Here is a 5882-nt window from a genome sequence, read left to right as displayed (position 1 = left end):
GTCTAACTCTTTTTAAAGTCTCATAAAGTCCAATGAATTTTGGACTCAACTTTCATTTGCGCCCAAACCGTAATACTTTCTTCCAAGGTGATACTTTCAGAAATACTTTATCTCCCATTTGATATTCAATCTCTTTTCTTTTTAGATCAGCATAAGTCTTTTGTCGATCAGAGGCTATCTTCAGATTATCTTGGATAATTTTCACATTATCCTCCATTTCTTTCATCAAATCCATGCCAACTGAGTCTCGATCTTTTAAATCAAACTAATTTAATGGTGTTGTGTATTTTCTCCCATACAAGACTTCACCTGGAGCCATCTTAATACTCGATTGGTAATTATTATTATAAGCAAATTCCTCTAAAGGTAAATACCTTTCCCATGATCCTTTGAACTCAATCATGCATTCCCTTAGCATATCCTCCAATACCGGAATAGTTCATTCTAACTGCCCATCTATCTACAGATGAAAAGCTATGCTGAAATTCAATCGAGTACCCAAAGTCGTGTGCAAAGAATTCCAGAATCTTGAAGTAAACCTTGGCTCTCGATCAAACACTATCGATATAGGCACTCTATGTGGTTGAACTATCTCTTTATAAACAATTCCACATATTTATCCATCGAGAAATCTACCCGAACTGGAATAAAGTGTGCTATCTTGGTCAATCGGTCTACAATTACCCATATTGAGTCTTTTTTACCGGGCAACAAAGATAGCTTTGAAACAAAATCCATTATAACTCGTTCCCACTTCCACTCAAGAATTAATATCGGTTGTAGCAATCTGGAAGGCACTTGACGTTCAGCTTTCACTTGCTGACATGCCAGGCATCTTGCAATAAACTCTTTTATAACTCTTTTCATGTCAGACCACCAATAATGAATCTTTACATCCTGATACATCTTATTCCCGCCTAGATGCATTGTAAAAGGACTATAATATGCCTTGAAAATAATATCTTTCTTCAGTTCATCATTATCAGGAAAGCAAAGTCTTCCACGATAATATAAGCATCCATCATACCTCATTTCGAAGCCTTTAGACTCACCTTTTTTTACTTCCGCAATACTTTTCAACCAGTTTACATCTTGTCCTTGTAGCTCTTTTATCCGATCTAAGAGCATCGACTTTAATTTAAGTTCAATAATTAAGACACCATCTTCCTTTAAAGACATATGTACATCCAAAGACTGTAAAGCTACAAAAGTCTTTCCGCTAAGTGCATGCTGCCTTCGAGTACGTGTTGTACAAGAAGGTGCTACCACATTAGCCTTATCGGGATGATAATCGATGATCATATCATAATCTTTTAAAAGCTCAATCCATCTTCTCTACCTCAAATTCAGCTCTTTTTGAGTTAACAAATACTTAGACTCTTGTGATCTATATAAATATAGCACCGCTCATCGTATAGATAATGACACTAATTTTTCAAAGCAAACACGATCACTGCTAATTCTAAATCATGAGTCAGGTAATTTCTCTCATGGGTCTTCAACTATCTCGAGGCATAAGCCATAACTTTCCCTTCTTACATCAACACATATCCCAATCCATTATGGGATGCATTACTGAAAACGACATAAACTTTACCCGACTAAGGTTGTACAAGCACTTGCACCTCTATTATAATCCTCTTTAACATTTCAAAAGTTTCTTTACATTTCTCCGACCAAACAAAATGCACATCTTTCTGTAGCAACTTAGTTAGCGGCAAATCTAACATTGAAAAGTTCTTTTCAAACCACCTAATAACCAGCAAGCCCCAAGAAACTTCGAACTTCCGATACATTCTTTGGCGGTTTCCAATTCACTATAGCTTGAATCTTTTTGGGATCTAATCTGATGCCTTCTACAATGACTACATGGCCAATGAAAACAATCTTAACTAACAAGAATTCACATTTGGATAATTTGGCATACAACTTCTTCTCTCGAAGAGTCTGAAGAACCACCCGAAGATGAGCAGCATGCTCCTCTCTTGACTTGGAATACACCAAAATATCATCGATAAATACGACCACGAATTGATCCAAGTAAGGTTTGAATACTCGGTTCATCAATTCCATAAATTCTGCAGGAGAATTAGTCAAAACGAATGGCATTACCACAAATTCGTAATGTCCATATCGAGTTCGAAAAGTTGTTTTTGAAATATCATCTTCTTTAATCTCTAATTACTGGTACCCGACCTCATATCTATATTAGAGAACACTGTTATGCCTTTCAATTGATAGAATATATCATCAATCCTCAGAAAATATACTTATTCTTTATAGTTACTTTATTTAACTGACGCTAGTCGATGCATAATCTCATAGACCCAACCTTCTTTTTCACAAAAAGCATAGGCGCTCCCCATGGAGAAATTTTGGGTCTGATAAATCCCTTATCAAGTAGCTATTGCAATTGGGATTTTAATTCTCTTAACTCTGTTATAGAAATTCGTATGGAGCCATAGAAATAGGTTTGATACCCGTATAAACCTCAATATGGAATTATACCTCACGATCTGCAGGTAATCCCGATAACTATTCTGGAAAAACATCAGAAAACTCCCTAACTGTTGGAAATCAACTAGTCTCGCTTCCGAAATTCGAGTGTCTACCACATTTGCTAGAAAAGCTATACATTCTTCCATATCATTTTTCTTCAGTAATGGTTGATATCACATTGAATGGTGATTTCGCTTTTTCGCCAATCACTATGATTTATGAGCCTTTCGCATCCTTAAAAAATAATCACTTCTTGCGACAATCAACCAATCCATGATGTGGAGACAACCAATCCATGCCAAAAATAACATCAAATTAATCGAAAGGTAATTCCATTAAGTTTGCCAGAAACACAGCCCCTTGAATCTTTATCGGGCATTTTCTACATACCCGTGTTACTCTTATACTATGACACATAGGGTTTACCACTATCATCTCACTAAAAATTGGTTCTAAAGGAATTCCTCTAGCTCTAACCAAATTTGTACTAATATTAGAGTGTGTAGAACCAGGGTTAACTAAAAGAAATGCAGGTTCATCAAAAAGATGGAATGTACCTGTTAGGATCTCTGGGTCATCCCGATCCGCATTGGTCTTAATATTGTAAATTATGGCTACTCCTTGAGTCTCTTATTATAACAATGACTCTGATTGTCCTCTAGATCTACCTCTACCTCTGTTTCTATTAGAAGTTACCATAGATCACTTATATTGTGATAAATTATCCCCGAATTTCTTATGATAGTTTCGAGTATAGTGACTAGTTTCACCACACTGGAAACATGCTCCACTGAGAAATCTACATACTCTATAGTGAAATTTGCCACATGTCTGAGATGGAGTAGTTATCTCTCCAAATTCTTTGCCCGAGCTATCAACAAAAGGTTATGATTTTTTAGTTTTTTGTGAAGCTATAATAGAACCATCTCTATCAGTGTATCTGGAACTCGAGCCCTTGCCTCTCATAACATGATGGAAAGGTGAAGATGTTCCAACTCTTTTTCCCATCTGTATACTCTGTTTCGCTGTTAGAGTCTCCTCTTGAGCTCTCTCAATAGCCTTAGCTCGGTTCATAACTTCATACAGGCTAGGAAAGTTTAAAGCCAACATCATCTCTTTCAAATTTGGCCTAAAAAATTCAATGAACCAATCACGTCGAGCCTTGTCATTGGGAACTACCTCAGTAGCAAAATGGCTCAGCTTGTTGTACTCAGCCTCATACTCATGTACAGCTCGATCACCTTGTTTCAAATTAAGGAACTTAAACAATATTACCCACCTAAATTGCTCACCAATATACTTGTTCTTAAATTCATCCTAAAATAACTACCAGGTCACTTGCTCTGGTGGTGCATACATCGTAGTATTTGATCACCACACTCCAGATGATTCTTGAAGTAAACATACAACTCCACCCATCTTTTCAGAATCTGAGGAGTGAAGATTTATCCATAAATTATCTTCCATAGGACCTTCATCCCCTTCTCCCATAGCATAATAGCTCCCAAACTTTTTAGCTCTTTTGGGATCAACATCTGCGGTGCTGGAGGAGCAGGGGGAGGCAGAGGAGGTTGGAACCGAGTCAAAATGGCTTCGAGAGTATGCATAAAAGGTCAAAACTCAGATACGAGCATACCCTGATGTGTCGGTGCACTAGCGTTTTCAGATGGAATTGGGTACTCACATTATTAGCCTCATAACTTGCACTACCCGATCCTTCTCTAATTTCTTGTTCAGACGCTCTTCGCGAGTTCGAATATTTCGACATCTAATATGACATACATAATAATAACACTCAAGTTAGTAAAGAGTGACAACAATCACACTATAATGACACAATATTAGTAACATTGACAATTTTAGTGGCATGTAACCATTTTTAAAGTCAAATAAACCCGGTTTCGGTCGAGAATCGGCTAAACCTATAGCTCTGGTACAAATAAATATAACACCCATTTCTTGGATATGTTTCCATACACAAGTCGTAGGTGTCACATAACTTTCAAAAACATTTCCTTATTTGTAAACCCATAAAAATTTATTTCGAAAATAAAACATTTTTAATATCATCATAATAAAATGTTCGTTGTAACATATTACAAAATGATAACTTTAATAAATTCCAGAGCATTTTCTTAAGTCCAAATACATGCCAGTTAATTATCAAAATATACATAAATGTCCTACAGTTACTTATGAGGCAACCTTGGATTGATGATATCCACTGCATTCCTTACTCCGCTAGCATTTGATATTTCCTACATGTGAAATCAACACATGCTAAGTATTTACTTAGTGAGGCATAGTAATACAAAATAAATTATACTTAATTGTAAGCATATCACAAATGATCAAAAGACGAATGAACATCGTATAATTCATATCAATATATCAAATTGACTTGGCAATCCAATCTTTATTCAACTAGCATCATAAATATCTTTAGTATGCCCAGCATACCTACCAGTCAGTATTTTCTAATTTCTCCTTTATTTTGGCCAATGTATGTCAAATGAGAATACAAGTTACATCAATTGCACTGAAGTGTCGAAATGGAAAATTCACAAACTTATTATGAATTCCATGGATTGCACACATAGTGTCGAAATGGTCATTCATAAACACATTATGAATACATTGGTTTGCACATTTAGTGCCAAAAATGCATAGTTATGCATTAAATAAAATCGATCGATAACTTATATACATAATTGTATATCGAAATGGTAATTCACAAACTAAGTATAAATACCATGATTGCACATATAGTTCCAGAAGTACACATATTATTGATATGAAAATGCATCATTATGCATTAAAGAAAATCGATCAATACTATCATACACGAAGTATGTTGAAATGCACATATGACTCTCACTGCACATACAATGGGCTTTTAAGTCAAATTCACTTATTTAAACATTTATTTCTACAATCTCAATAACCATTAAACAATATCAATGTTCATCTATTCATTTTAGAGCAGTTCATACTATTAAACTTAATCATAATATCATTTCCATAAACACTATTAAAACATATCAAAGTACTGCAAAAACATGCTTTATCAAAATATTCGAGGTTGACTCAACGCAAGTCTCCCTCATTTCATAGACTTATAATAAATGCACTAACTTGATATGCCTCACTAGTATTATGTAATGATGTCCGGCTATTCGACAACTTTGTCCTTGCCCTTTTTCTTGCTTTACTATGGAGCTTGGTTACGATCTATACAAGCATCGATTTTTACACATACCATACAGATGTTAGTATATTTCTAACATTTATACTTTTAATAATACTCAGTAGTACTATTATTTTTATTTCTTTTAAAATTTATACTATCTTAAAAATCCAGGCTCAATAGTATCAGTACCCCT

The sequence above is a fragment of the Hibiscus syriacus genome, unplaced genomic scaffold (assembly GCF_006381635.1).
Source record: "Hibiscus syriacus cultivar Baekdansim isolate YM2019G1 unplaced genomic scaffold, ASM638163v2 tig00110151_pilon, whole genome shotgun sequence".
NCBI classification, from domain to species: domain Eukaryota; kingdom Viridiplantae; phylum Streptophyta; class Magnoliopsida; order Malvales; family Malvaceae; genus Hibiscus; species Hibiscus syriacus.
The sequence above is the reverse complement of the archived record's forward strand: the minus strand, read 5'-3'. Positions refer to the sequence as shown.